Source organism: Mesoplodon mirus (assembly GCF_964341445.2).
Source record: "Mesoplodon mirus genome assembly, chromosome: 4".
NCBI lineage: Eukaryota > Metazoa > Chordata > Mammalia > Artiodactyla > Ziphiidae > Mesoplodon > Mesoplodon mirus.
In genome coordinates, this window is record NC_138979.1 from 162064224 (window position 1) to 162076902 (window position 12679).

Genomic DNA, 12679 nt, shown 5'->3' on the forward strand with positions numbered 1-12679 from the left:
ATCCCTTATTACCCTGCCCTGCCCGGACCCGCTGGATTAGAGTCCGGGCAGGAGACACCTGAGAATATGCATTTTAAACAAGCACCTTCCCAAACCCCCAACCCTATTCGAGAACCTTGCAAACTGCCGGCTCACAGGCTGAAGTCTGCACTCACGGTATACTGGCTAAAACAGTTTTCTTGACATTTTTACATTAGCGGTCAATATTTAAAAATCAGGAGTATCACCGGAAAAATGAACAGACCTCTGCTTCTTGGAAAGATGCGGCAGTGCCAAGCCCTCTTCCCCTCACCGCAGTACCTGGAGGGGACAGGACAGGGCTTGGGGCCCCCAGCGGCCCCAGGCCCTGCTTCTTTCCTCTGGCTTCCATGGACATTTTGAGTTTGTGACCCCTGGGCAAAGGAGATGGCAATACTTGTGTCTGTCAGTGCCAACACCAGGTACCTGGGCTTAACAAGCAAGGCCAATTCTGGTGCAGCTTCCTCCCTTGTATGTAGGCCCACCTTCGCCCTGCTTTGCAGAGCTTATGTGGAAGGCGTCGGTTCACCCCTCCTCACCCCTCTGCTCTCTGTCCTTTGGCAGCTGCTGCCAGATGTGTTTTCGGAAATGATCCAAACATGCAACGTGCCCCCTGCTCCAGGTTGAGTACTGTACCTGGTGTAGAAATCAGTGTTTCTAAAAGCATAGTTCACAGACCACCTGTGTGGACCCTCCAGGGAAGGCTTACAAAATGCAGAGGCCTGGCCACCACCCTAGACCTGGGGAATCAGAATCTCTGGGGTGGGACCTGAGAATCTGCATTTTAAATGTGGTGCCCCAGGTGATTTTGGTGCACCTTAAGGCTTTAAGACCTGTAGTCATCTAGAGGGAGGAGAGTGATTGTAGGTTTAACTGGGCCCTGGGTCAGATCGGCCTCTTGGTTCTTTGGCCTCCTTGAAGGAAGACAGTCCTTTCCCCAGCCCTGAGCCTCCACCACAAACAAAGCCTGCTCCCCACCCCCCAGGGCAGCAGGCCCCCAGGGCTCGGCCCTCTATCAGATTCCATCTCCTGTCACTTTCAGAACCAGTTCATTATTCCTTTATTATTCTCGTTCTCCAGCTTATCATTATTAATAATCATTCTAGACAGGCCGGGGTGCTGACAGCTCCCCCCTTGTCCATTCTTTCTGTCTGTTTTAATCCTGCCTGCTTATCTGGCATTAACCTGATCTTTTCCCCCATTTAATTAAGCCACATTGGTCAGCCCACTACTGCCCACGTGGAGACGGGCGCGAGCGGTTCTCCTGATAGGCAGAGGAGTGATGGGCTCTGTGGCCTGGACATTCCACCTCCCCAGAGGGGCCTGAGGGCAGGGACATGAGTCCCAGGCAGGGCCACATCGGGTCTGGAGGGCTGGGGAGGCAGGACTGGTTGATGACCAGTCCCCATCGAAAAGCAGTGCTTCTCAAACCTTAGCCTCACAATCACGGGGAGGGCCTGTTGAAACGCAGACCCCTGGGCCCCCTCAGGGATTCTGATTTGGTGGGCAGCCATGAATGTGAAATCCTAATAAGCTCCCAGATGGTGCTGATGCTGCTGATGTGAGGACCACACCTGGAGTAGCCCCACATCAGCAGGCTGACCTCAGCTTAGGGACAGACACTGGCCAGGCCCAAGTGTGCCTTGATGGGAATGGATTGAAGAGGAAGAGACTTGAGCAGGGGGAAATTACTTCAATTCCCTGCTGTTGGTGAGGGCCTGAGCCAAGGGAAGCTCGGACTGAAAGGGAAGGGATGGATATGGATTCAGTGCCTGCTCTAGAGAGGCAAGCGGGTCTCAGTGACAGTAGGAGCAGTGAAGGAGAGAAAGTGAAGACACCTCTGTGGTTTTGAGTAACGGGCAGCACAGTGGTGCTTGACAGAAATAAGTACAAAGGAAACACATGGGGGCGGAGTAGGGATATGCTGAGGTCAAGGCAAGCTACCGAGCTTGCAGGGCGTAGAGAAAAATGAAAATGCAAGGCCCACTGTTCAAAAATGATTAAGAATCTCAAGATGGGGAGAACCGCGCATTAGCCCAAGCGTGGGGCCTTTCTAAAGTGCAGGGCACTGTGCAACTACACGACCACATGCCACAGAGCCGGCCCTGGCCAGATTCCCATAGTAGCTTCACAGCCAGACAGAACGACCATCACCTTGGCGGCCTGCCGGTCACTCTGCAGGTCTCTTAGGTGACTGGAACGTCCACTTCTGACGCCACTGAGACTAAATGAGAGGTCATGGGGCCCGAGTCACAGTTAGAGTCTTATGAGGGAAAAGGCCCAACTAGGAAAACACAATGGGTTAATACCTCAGAGAAGTTGCCGGTAAGACACAGGGAAGGGTACCATGGCCAGTATTTATACGAAGTCACCACATTCAGGACAACCCGACAGTGTCTGCGGATGGACCTTTGGTTTTTTAAGGCACCACTGATGGTGCATCTACCCTTTCCAGGCATTGCACAAAGTCCTTTAATGTATTACTTTACTATCCTTGCAACTACCCCATAAAATGTGTATTATTGTCCCTCTTTTACAGATGAGGAAACGGGTGGAGAGAGGCACAGTCACTTGCTAGTGAGGGAGGGAGCCAGCTCCTGAAGCCTGAGTGTGCGTCTGGGGCTGGGAGTCACAGTGCAAACAACCAGAGAACTGGGGGACTGATGTGGCGGGGGGCGGGGCGCCAGGGGACAGAGCCTTGCAGGTGCCTGGGTGTCACAGGGAAACGCATAGACACCCAAGTGCCCGCCAAAGATGGAAGAATTTAGAGCAATTAAAATGTTTTGCCTGGGAGCTGTTTGGAGGCTTTTTTTTTTTTTTTTTTTTTTGAAGCGAGAGTTTTCTGACTTCAAGGTGTTAACAGGCTCTCTAAATGGTTTTGTTTTTTAATTGCAGAAAATGACTGTGGAGCCATTAGATTTTTGCCTCTCTGCAGTTGTTTCTGAGCCCTTTCAGTCCTCCTCCTTCTATTTATTCTGTTTAATTCAGTCAGGTAGCTCCGGGGCAATGGAGATCAATACTCCTCTTTGATAGGAAAGAGTCAGGTTTGAAACCTAGAGATAAAACTGACACATTTTGTATAAATTTAATTAAAAATGCACCTTTAGTGGCTTGTTGCAGGCACAAAGCCGAGAGTCTATCTCTCCATCTCCCTCTCTCTCCCCCCGCCCCTCTCTCCGTCTCTCTTCCTCTGCCTCTCTCTCCGTCTCTCTTTCCTTTCTTGGTCCTGACAGGGAGATCTCTAACTCTGCCTTGCCACAGCCTTGTTTCATGAGTTTGGACTTGAAACTTCTGCGCTGAGGGACACTGAGGGAAGGGGATGAAATTCTAAGCAGATCAGCCCGCCTCCTTTCCCCAGAGTAGGCTGGGGAGAGGGATGCTGCAGGGAGAGGACTTCGGAGCAGAAGCCCAGGCTGGGATGGGTTTGCTTTTCTTTTTAAAACCCTTTTTCTTTTGGTCCCGTGGCCCGCAGGCTCAGAGGAGCCTCTGGTCCAGAGCCTGCAGCCCCTACTCCTGTCTCTGTGTCTCTGTCTCTTGATGGTTTTGACCTGCCTGCCACTGCAGCTGCTGGCGCCTCCTGGGGTCCTGGTGGGGTCCCGAGACAGCGGGGGAGGTACAGAAGGCCCCAGCCCCTCTCCAGTAACCCCAGGGCCGCAGCACACATTTGTCTTGTGTTTTACAATCCACCCCTTCACCTCCTTCCCGCCGCCTCTCCCCCTATCGCTCTCTCAATCCCATTTGGCTTTCCTCATTTTTCACTTGAGTGGGTTTCCTATCCCCGACTCAACTCTGGCCTCACTCTGCTCAACGCCAATAAAACACACTCAACACAGGTGGAACAAGGTGCCCGGGGCCCTGTGACAAATGGCTCGCCAGCCCTCTAAGCGCAGCTGTAAATCGCCCCTCCCGTGGCCGGGCGGGCCTGGTCCCGGCAGCCCGTCAGTAGGGGTGGGGCAGCCAGGGGACCAGCATTTGGCCAGCACCCCCAGGCCTTCCTGGGATCGTGGGCGTCCAGGAGCAGGGGTGGCAGGTGGGAGGGAAGGGACCCCTGAAATGTTTACACCTGTGGCTTTGGCTGGAGCAGCTTGGACTTCCGCCTGTACTGAGCCAGAACTCCAGCAGCTGGCACTTGCTGCACGCTTTACATGTGCCAGGCACCATGCTAAGGCTTGCCATCAAATTGTCACAAAAACCCTACAAGGTGTAGTTACCATGACCGTCCCTGTTTCACAGATGAAAACCCTGATGGAGGCCTAGCAAAGTCACAGAACTTGCCCAAGGTCATCTGGCTAGTAAATGGCAAGCCAGGACGAGGGCAGACTTCCCGGACTCTAGAATCAGGGCTTTTCACCACCACGTCCATCCCATGTGCATGGCATCGGGCTGGGCACGTTGGGGAGCAAGATGTAATCTCCATCCTCCAGGGACTTTATGGTTTCGTGCTGAGGGGACTGGGGGTCCTGGATTCACAACGGGTTTCCTTCTCTGCTTCGTGAGGATCCTCCTGCCGGCTCCACAGCCTGTGGACAGGGGAGGTGTGTTGCTGCTTCTCCCCAGAACGAGTGATCAGAGGTGGGGAAGCCCGTGCTCCTGCTCTTGTCCATCCTGGAGCAGTGAGGGTGCTGCCGGCATGGAGAAGCGGAAGGGGCCTTAGCACTGGGGGAGGCTGAGGAGGGCTGCTCTGGCACAGTCTGCTGCCAGGGGAGCCTCTGGTGCTTGTGGACCTCTAACCTCGTCCCCTGGGCATAAGGTAGTGCGGTGATGCGACGTGTTGCCGCCGGTCTTGTCTTTTGCTTTGGGTGCCTTTAATCGCTGCAATTGCAAGTTCGGACAGGAGGGGCAGGCATCCCAAGTTGGAGCCGCTGGGCCTTCCTCTCTGCATCCTTGCTGGGGATCACAAACACCGGCGCTTTGTGTCTAAAATGGCTGAGATAATTGAAACGGAATTTGGAATCAGGGCCCTGCAGGCAGCACTTGTTGAAAGAAGAAATAAAGATCGTTTGGGTCACATCTTTTGTAATTTGCGTTTAATAATTGTACCAGGAGCTGCTCAGGGAGGAGAGGCGGCACGTGAGACAGCTCCCAGCCCACCAGCCACCCTCCCTCTCCCTGGCCCTGCTCGGGGGGGAGGGGCGGGCAGGGAAGGGAGAGCTCGGGAAGGAAGCACACAAGTTGGAGAAAGTTCTCTCTGTGCGGCGGTGGCAAGAGAGAGGGCACGGCTAGGGGCGGGCCTGAGAGGCTGAGATGAAGGCCGAGTCAACATGCTGGGTGCCCTCACCTCCTGCACGCCCTCCACTCACCCCCCCATCCCCCTTTGAGGGGCGGCTGACTATCAGTGAGGTCACCGGGGCCCAGGAGACTGCTGGAGTGATTTTGAACAGGCTGCGGCGGGTCTCTGCCACTACTCAGTTTTTCTAGCCACACGTGGAGCTGGGGCAGAAGGCGCTGCCCACCGGAGGGCAGATGCAGCCTCCAGGCTGTGGGTCTGGGCAGTCGAGAGTGTCCTCCGGGAGCCCTCCAACCCGTTATTCCCTAGACTCACAGACAGTCGTGTTTGCTCCTCAAGGAATGTGCCGCTGTTACACTGAAACAACCCCCCCTCTCCTACCAACCTCATGTGCTATCCGTACATAGAGTCACACACCCCCACCTCCAAAAACATGTCCCCCCTTCCCTGGGAGGCTGCCCTTTCCTGTCTGCAAGAACCTGTGGGCTCAGGATCTCAAGGCCTCCCCCAGTGCCCACATCGTCATGGGGTAGGGGAGGCTATGAGGAGCTCAGGCTTGGAGGTGGAGAGACGGTGCTATGAGCTGAACTGTGTCCGCCGAAAATGCACGTGTTGGAGTCCTAACCCCCAGTACCTCAGACTGTGACTGTCACTGGAGATAGGGCCTTTGAAGACGTGTTAAGGTAAAAGGGAGGTCATATGGGTGGACCCTAATCCAGTAGGACTGGTGTCCTTATAAGAAATGGGAGAGACACCAGGGATGCTTGCACACAGAGGAAAGGCCACGTGAGGACACGAGAGTAGCCATCTACAAGCCAGGGAGGGAGGCCTTAGGAGAAACCAACCCTGCCCACACCTTGATCTTGGCCTTCCAGCCTCCAAAACTGTAAGAAAGTAAATTTCTGTTACTTAAGCCAGCCAGTCAGTGGTACTTTGGTATGGCAGCCCTAGCAAACTAACACAGATGGTGAGTAGCAGGGGGACCTTGCCTGTGATGCTCCTTGCCCTGGGTCCCCTCCCTCCCTGGCCCAGATATGCATAATGTGTGCTTGAAAGTACCAAAGACAGGAACTCTAGCTGCTTCCCTTTCCCGATGGGGCCAGAATCTAGATGACACGTGGCTCAGGGAAGAGAATGTGCATGCCAGCCTTTGCCCAGGGTTCTTCCTCCAAGACTCAGTGCTGCCCACCACCAGGCCCTGGGGATGGGATGCTCATAGCTCTGTGAGGCCCAACTTCCATGCCTTCCTTCTGCTCTTAAGCCTCTTCCCTTTTTGCCATTGGCCACAAAAAGTATCCCATGTTGGTGACACAAGGGCCTTTGCAGAAGCCAGAGTCCTTGTACATCTGGAACTACCCAGACAGTAAGATTCCTGAACAAAGAGCTGTAAAAGAGGAGGCATAAATGAAGAGCTTTCCAAGGTCTGAATGTCTGGTGTGAGCAGTGGTGAATTCCTCCCAAGGGCTCTGACACGCTGGACACACCCCTCTCAGGGAAGGCCTGTGGCCCCAGGGGCCCAGGGTGGCCGGAGGAGCACACTCTGATCCTGGGCTCTCCACGGTGCATGGCTTGGACCTTCAGACGAGCAGGTGCTGGGGAGCAGAGGTGACCCGGGGCTGGGAGATGGAGGAGAGGTGGCAGCAAAGGCTGGAAAGGGACAAACAGTGTCCAGGACTTTTCAGCTTGGGAGGGCTTTGTGGGGAAGAATCATGGCCCTGCTGACATTCCGGAGGACTGCGCCTGCTGCCAAGACCTGATTATGTGCTCCTGAATCTTTCCCATTTTAGTCCATGCTGGTGGGGGCGGTGGGTAGATGATGGTATCTCCATTGCACCTGGGAGATAACAGGTTCAGAGAGGTTAGGGACTTGCTCGTGATTGCGCAGCTAAAAATGGCAGACCTGTAATTCAAATCCAGGACTTCTGGTCTCCCTATCCAGGCTTTTCCTTCTAGGGCAGGAGCTGGCAAACTGCCACCTGCCACCCATTTTCACGTGGCCTGTGAGTTAAGAAAGGTTTTTACATTTTTAAATGGTTGGGGAAAAAAATGAAAAGAAAAAACAATACTTAATGACAAGTGATAATGATATGAAATTCAACTTTCAGTATCTAATATTCACAGATATCTATAGATATTCTCATATTTATAGTTTTATTGGAAGACAGCCACACCCATCCATGTACATACCATCCGCTGCTTTCACGCTGCACTGGCAAAGTTTGTTGGTTGTGACACAGACTGTATGGTCTTCAAAGCCTCAAATATTTACTTTCTGGGCCCTTACAGAAATGCTTGCCAACTTCTGCTTTAGAGTCATATAACTTGGGAGCTGGAAGAGGTTTTAGAAACTATAGTAAACAAAACCTTGCCTCTCTCTTACTCTATTCACCCATTTTCCAAATAAGCAGCATGACGCCCATCTCATCTGAACAGCTGCTTTTCCAAGGCTGCCCTCGGGTCCAGGTCCCCCTGCTCTCAGGAAGCTGGGCTCACGGCTGTCTACACTGGGGCTGGAAAGTAGGACTCTTTGCTCCGTGGTTGTGCCTGATGCTTTCGTGGGGCTCCTTTGGCACCAGGTTAGCTGCATCCCCAGGCTCGGGAGCTTGCAGCCTGGAGGAGGCAACAACTTCAGGGCCCAGAGGTGACCATCACCTGGCCAACAGGGAGGGGCACACGTGGTGAAACTTGGGGTACACTTGGGGGCAGTAATGCTGTGGTTCATGCAGGTTCAAGTCCTGGCTCTATAACTGTGACCTTGGGCGAATTACTTCAACATTCTGTGCCTCAGTCTCCTCACTTGGAAAATGGGGGAAATAATAGCATTTACCCCATGGGGCTGTGTGAGGATTAACTGAGTCAGTGCATATAAAGTGCTTGGAATGGTGCCTGGCACGTGGTGTGTGTTGTGTTGAGTGATGGTGATGGTGGTGGTGATGGTGGTGATGGTCAGCCCTGTTCTAGCCAGCTCATTATTCCAGCCCTACTAGGTTTAAGCAGAGATTTTTACTGGGTCTCCTCCTACAGGGACCGCCTTCCCCATGGCCTTCACAAGACCATCAGCTGCAAAGAGAAACAGGCCACAGGTCTTAGCTTGAGATTTTCTGCCGAATTTCCCATGGAGTCTGTGTCTGGGCTCAGGGAGTTGGGGAACCCAGAGGCTCAAGGCCATACACTGACTGCTCTCTGTTTGGGGACTGAGGTGCTATGAAACATATGGGCAAGATGACAGGGAAGGCGAGTGAATTGTCAACATGCTTGAACCCCATAAATATAACATGGAGCCCAAAGAGCAAGTTGCAAAAGAAGATGAACCATGCAGTGGCCATTTATATAGAGATTTAAAACATGCAAAACAAGTGTGCATTTTTGGTTAGGGATACATTCATATATGATACAAGTCTAAGGAAAGGTACAGGGATGATAAACGCTGCATTCAGGATAGCGGTTCCCCTGCGGGGAGGAGAGGGCACAAGTGATATTTTAAGCTGGAGGGTGAGTGTATGAGAGTCCCTCATATTATTCTTGATACATTTTGGTAGGTCTTAAGTATTTTATTATATATATATATATATATATATATATATATATATATTTTTTTTTTTTTTTTTTTTTTTTTTTTTTGCAGTACGCGGGCCTCTCACTGTTGTGGCCTCTCCCGTTGCGGAGCACAGGCTCCGGACACACAGGCCCAGCAGCCATGGCTCACGGGCCCAGCCACTCCGCGGCATGTGGGATCCTCCCAGACCAGGGCACGAACCCGTGTCCCCTGCATCGGCAGGTGGACTCGCAACCACAGCGCCACCAGGGAAGCCCCTGATACATATATTTTTAATGTAGGCAAGGCTAATTTTGCAAAACCCAGTAGAATTTTGGAGGTCATAAAATTTGCCAAGAAGCCCCATGATTGGGTCAGTAGGGACGAACGCATCGGGTGGACAGTGTGCCCTCGTGGTGTGCGGGCATGCCCCTGACACTCTGTTCCCCTCGTCCATGCCCACCGGTCCCCTCGCCCGCACGCATCACCGGCCCCTCTCCCAGCCTCTTCGCCTGTGCCTAGCAGCCCTTCCCCATCTGCTGGCTGTGTCGTTCCTTGCCCAGCCATGTGTCCTCTCTGGGCTGGGGAGCCGGCAGAGGCTCTGGCCCCCTCCCCACTGAGGCAGAGGGGCTTTGGAACATGTGTTTCGGGGCGGCAGACACCAGCTGGCTGGGGAGACATTTGCATATTCAACTGAGCCCCCCAGAGCCAAGCCAGCATTGTGAGAAGGAGGCTATGGCAGGACAGAGGGAGAGGGAAGGCTCTGGTCAGCTAGGGGTCAGGCGGAACAGATTTTGGATCGGAGAGACAGATGGTTAAAGTAGAAAAAGAGGGAGGGAGCAAATCCTGACTCATACATGAAGAAAGGCATTCGAGAGCCCTGAAATATCTTATATCTTCACAGGGCTTTGTGGGTTTTGAAGCATTTTCATCTCTTTCATTTGATTCCTCATTGCAGTCCTGCAAAGTAGGTACTAATATCATCCCCATTTTACAGATGAGGAAACTGAGGCTCAGAAAAATTAGACCCCTGATTCAAGATCACAGGGCTAGTGCGTGGGGGAGTCTCTGGAATCCTGGTATAGTGCTCTTTTCACTACGTCTCAGAGCTAACTGAATTTGCCATCTCCACTTGCTCACCTTACATTCTTCTCTCGACCCTCTCCAGAGGGGTTTCTGACCCCTCCACTCCATTAAGACTGTTCTTCTCTAGGTTGACATTGACCCCTCTTGATGTCAAATCATGGTCACTTCTCTGTGTTCAGCTCACTTGACCTTCCTGCAGCACTCGACAGAGGTACCACTGACTTCATCCTTCTTTCTGGGACAGCCTCCTCCTTGGTTGCCATGACAGTACAAGCTCCCATTTCCCTCCCACTTCCTTGGCTGCTCTTTCTCTGTTCTTTTGCAAGCTCTGTTCCACCTTCAAATGTTGGCGTGCTCCTAGCTTGGACCTCGGCCCTCTTCTCTTTCTTTTCTCTCTCTATGCATGAACCTGAGACACCCAGTCCAGCCCTGGTACTTCATATATCATCTGTGTTTAAGATTCTCACATCTATTTCTGCAGCATTGCCCTTGCCTCAGGCTGCCTTACATGGTGGTCAAGAGCACAGACTCTGAAGTCAGACCACCTAGATTTGGATCTCAACTTTGCCACTTATTAGCTATGAGACCTTGGGCAACCTTTCTATGTCTCAGTCTTGCCATCTGTGAAAGGGGAATGATAAAGCCCTTACCCCATAGGGCAGTTGTGAGAATTAAATGAAACATAAATGGCTTAGAACATTGCCTGGCATGTAGTAAGTGCTCAGTAAAGGCAAGATATTGTTACTTGACATCCGTTCCTCCAATATGCCAAGCATCTTCCTACCCCAGGGCCTTTACACTAGCCCATCCCTCTATCAGGATGTTCTTCCCTTGATTTTCCTAAGGCTGCCTCCTTTTTTTTTTAAATTAATTAATTTATTTATGGCTGCGTTGGGTCTTTGTTGCTGTGTGTGGACTTTCTCCAGTTGCAGTGAGCGGGGGCTACTCTTTGTTGCAGTGTGCAGGCTTCTCATTGCGGTGGCTTCTCTTGTCGCGGAGCACAAGTGGCTTCTCTTGTCCCCTGCATTGGCAGGCAGATTCTTAACCACTTCGCCACCAGGGAAGTCCCCAAGTCCCCTAAATTGTGAGTTTGACAGTTTTAATATAACATGTCTTGGAGAAGGTTGTCTTTTTTTGGTGGGGGGGCGGTTCGCAGGCCTCTCACTGCTGTGGCCTCTCCTGTTGCGGAGCACAGGCTCTGGACGCGCAGGCTCAGAGGCCATGGCTCACGGGACCAGCCGCTCTGCGGCATGTGGGATCTTCCCAGACCGGGGCACGAACCCGTGTCCCCTGCATCGGCAGGCGGACTCTCAACCACTGCACCACCAGGGAAGCCCGGCTGCCTCCTTTTAATTCAGATTCCCCGACCATCCAGGCTGATGTAGTCCCCTAGTCAGTGACTGTCACCTAAACCATTTAAATTTTTTTGTATGTGTTATACAAAAGTTTTTGTATGTGTTAGTTTCAGGTGTATAGCTTCAGATTCTTTTCCATTCTTTTCCATTATAGGTTATTATAAGATATTTAATATAGTTCCCTGTGCCATACAGTAGGTCCTTGTTTATCTATTTTATATATAGTAGTGTGTATCTGTTAATCCCAAACTCCTAATTTATCTCCCCTCTTTCCCCTTTGGTAACCATTAGTTTGTCTTCTATGTCTATGAGTCTATTTCTGTTTTGTAAATAAGTTCATTTGTGTCATTTTTTTTTTTAGATTCTACATATAAGTGATGTCATGTGATATTTGTCTTTCTCTGTCTTACTTCACTTAGTATGATGATCTCTAGGTCCATCCATGTTGCTACAAATGGTATTATTTCTTTCCTTTTCTGGCTGAGTAATATTTCATTTTATATATATAATATATATATACACACATCACATCTTCTTTATCCATTCGTCTCTTAGTGGGCATTTAGTTTGTCTCCATGTCTTGGCTATTGTAAATACTGCTGCTATGAACATTGGGGTCCATGTATCTTTTCAAATTGGGATTCAAGTCTTTTCTGGATATATACTCAAGAGTGGGATTGCTGGATCATATGGTATCTCTATTTTTAGTTTTTTAAGGAACCTCCATACTGTTCTCCATGGTGGCTGCACCAATTTACATTCCCACCAAGAGTGTAGGAGGGTTTCCTTTTCTCCACACCCTCTCCAGTATTTATTATTTGTAGACTTTTTTATTCTGCATTTTTTAAATTGAAGTATAGTTGATTTACAACGTTGTGCTAATTTCTGCTGTACAGCAAAGTGACTCTGTTATACACATATATACATTCTTTTCTTATATTCTTTTCCATTATGGTTTATCCCAGGAAAGTGAATATTGTTCTTTGTGCTATACAGTAGGACCTTGTTGTTTATCCATTCTCTAGTAATAGTTTGCATCTACTAACCCCAGACTCCCAGTCCATCCTTCTCTCTCCCCCGCTCCTCCTTGGCAATCACAGGTATGGTCTCTATGTCTGTGAGTCTGTTTCTGTTTTATAGATAAGTTCATTTGTGCCATATTTTAGATTCCATATATAAGTGATTCATATGGTATTTGTCCTTCTCTTTCTGACTTACTTAGTATAATAATCTCTAGTTGCATCCATGTTGCTGTATATAGCATTATTTCATTCTTTTTTATGGCTGAGTATTCCACTGTATATATGTACCACATCTTCTTTATCTGTTCATCTGTCAATGGACATTTAGGTTGCTTCCATGTCCTGGCTATTGTAAATAGAGCTGCAGTGAACATTGTGGTACATGACTCTTTTTGAATTATGGTTTTCTCAGGGCATATGCCCAGTAGTGGGATTG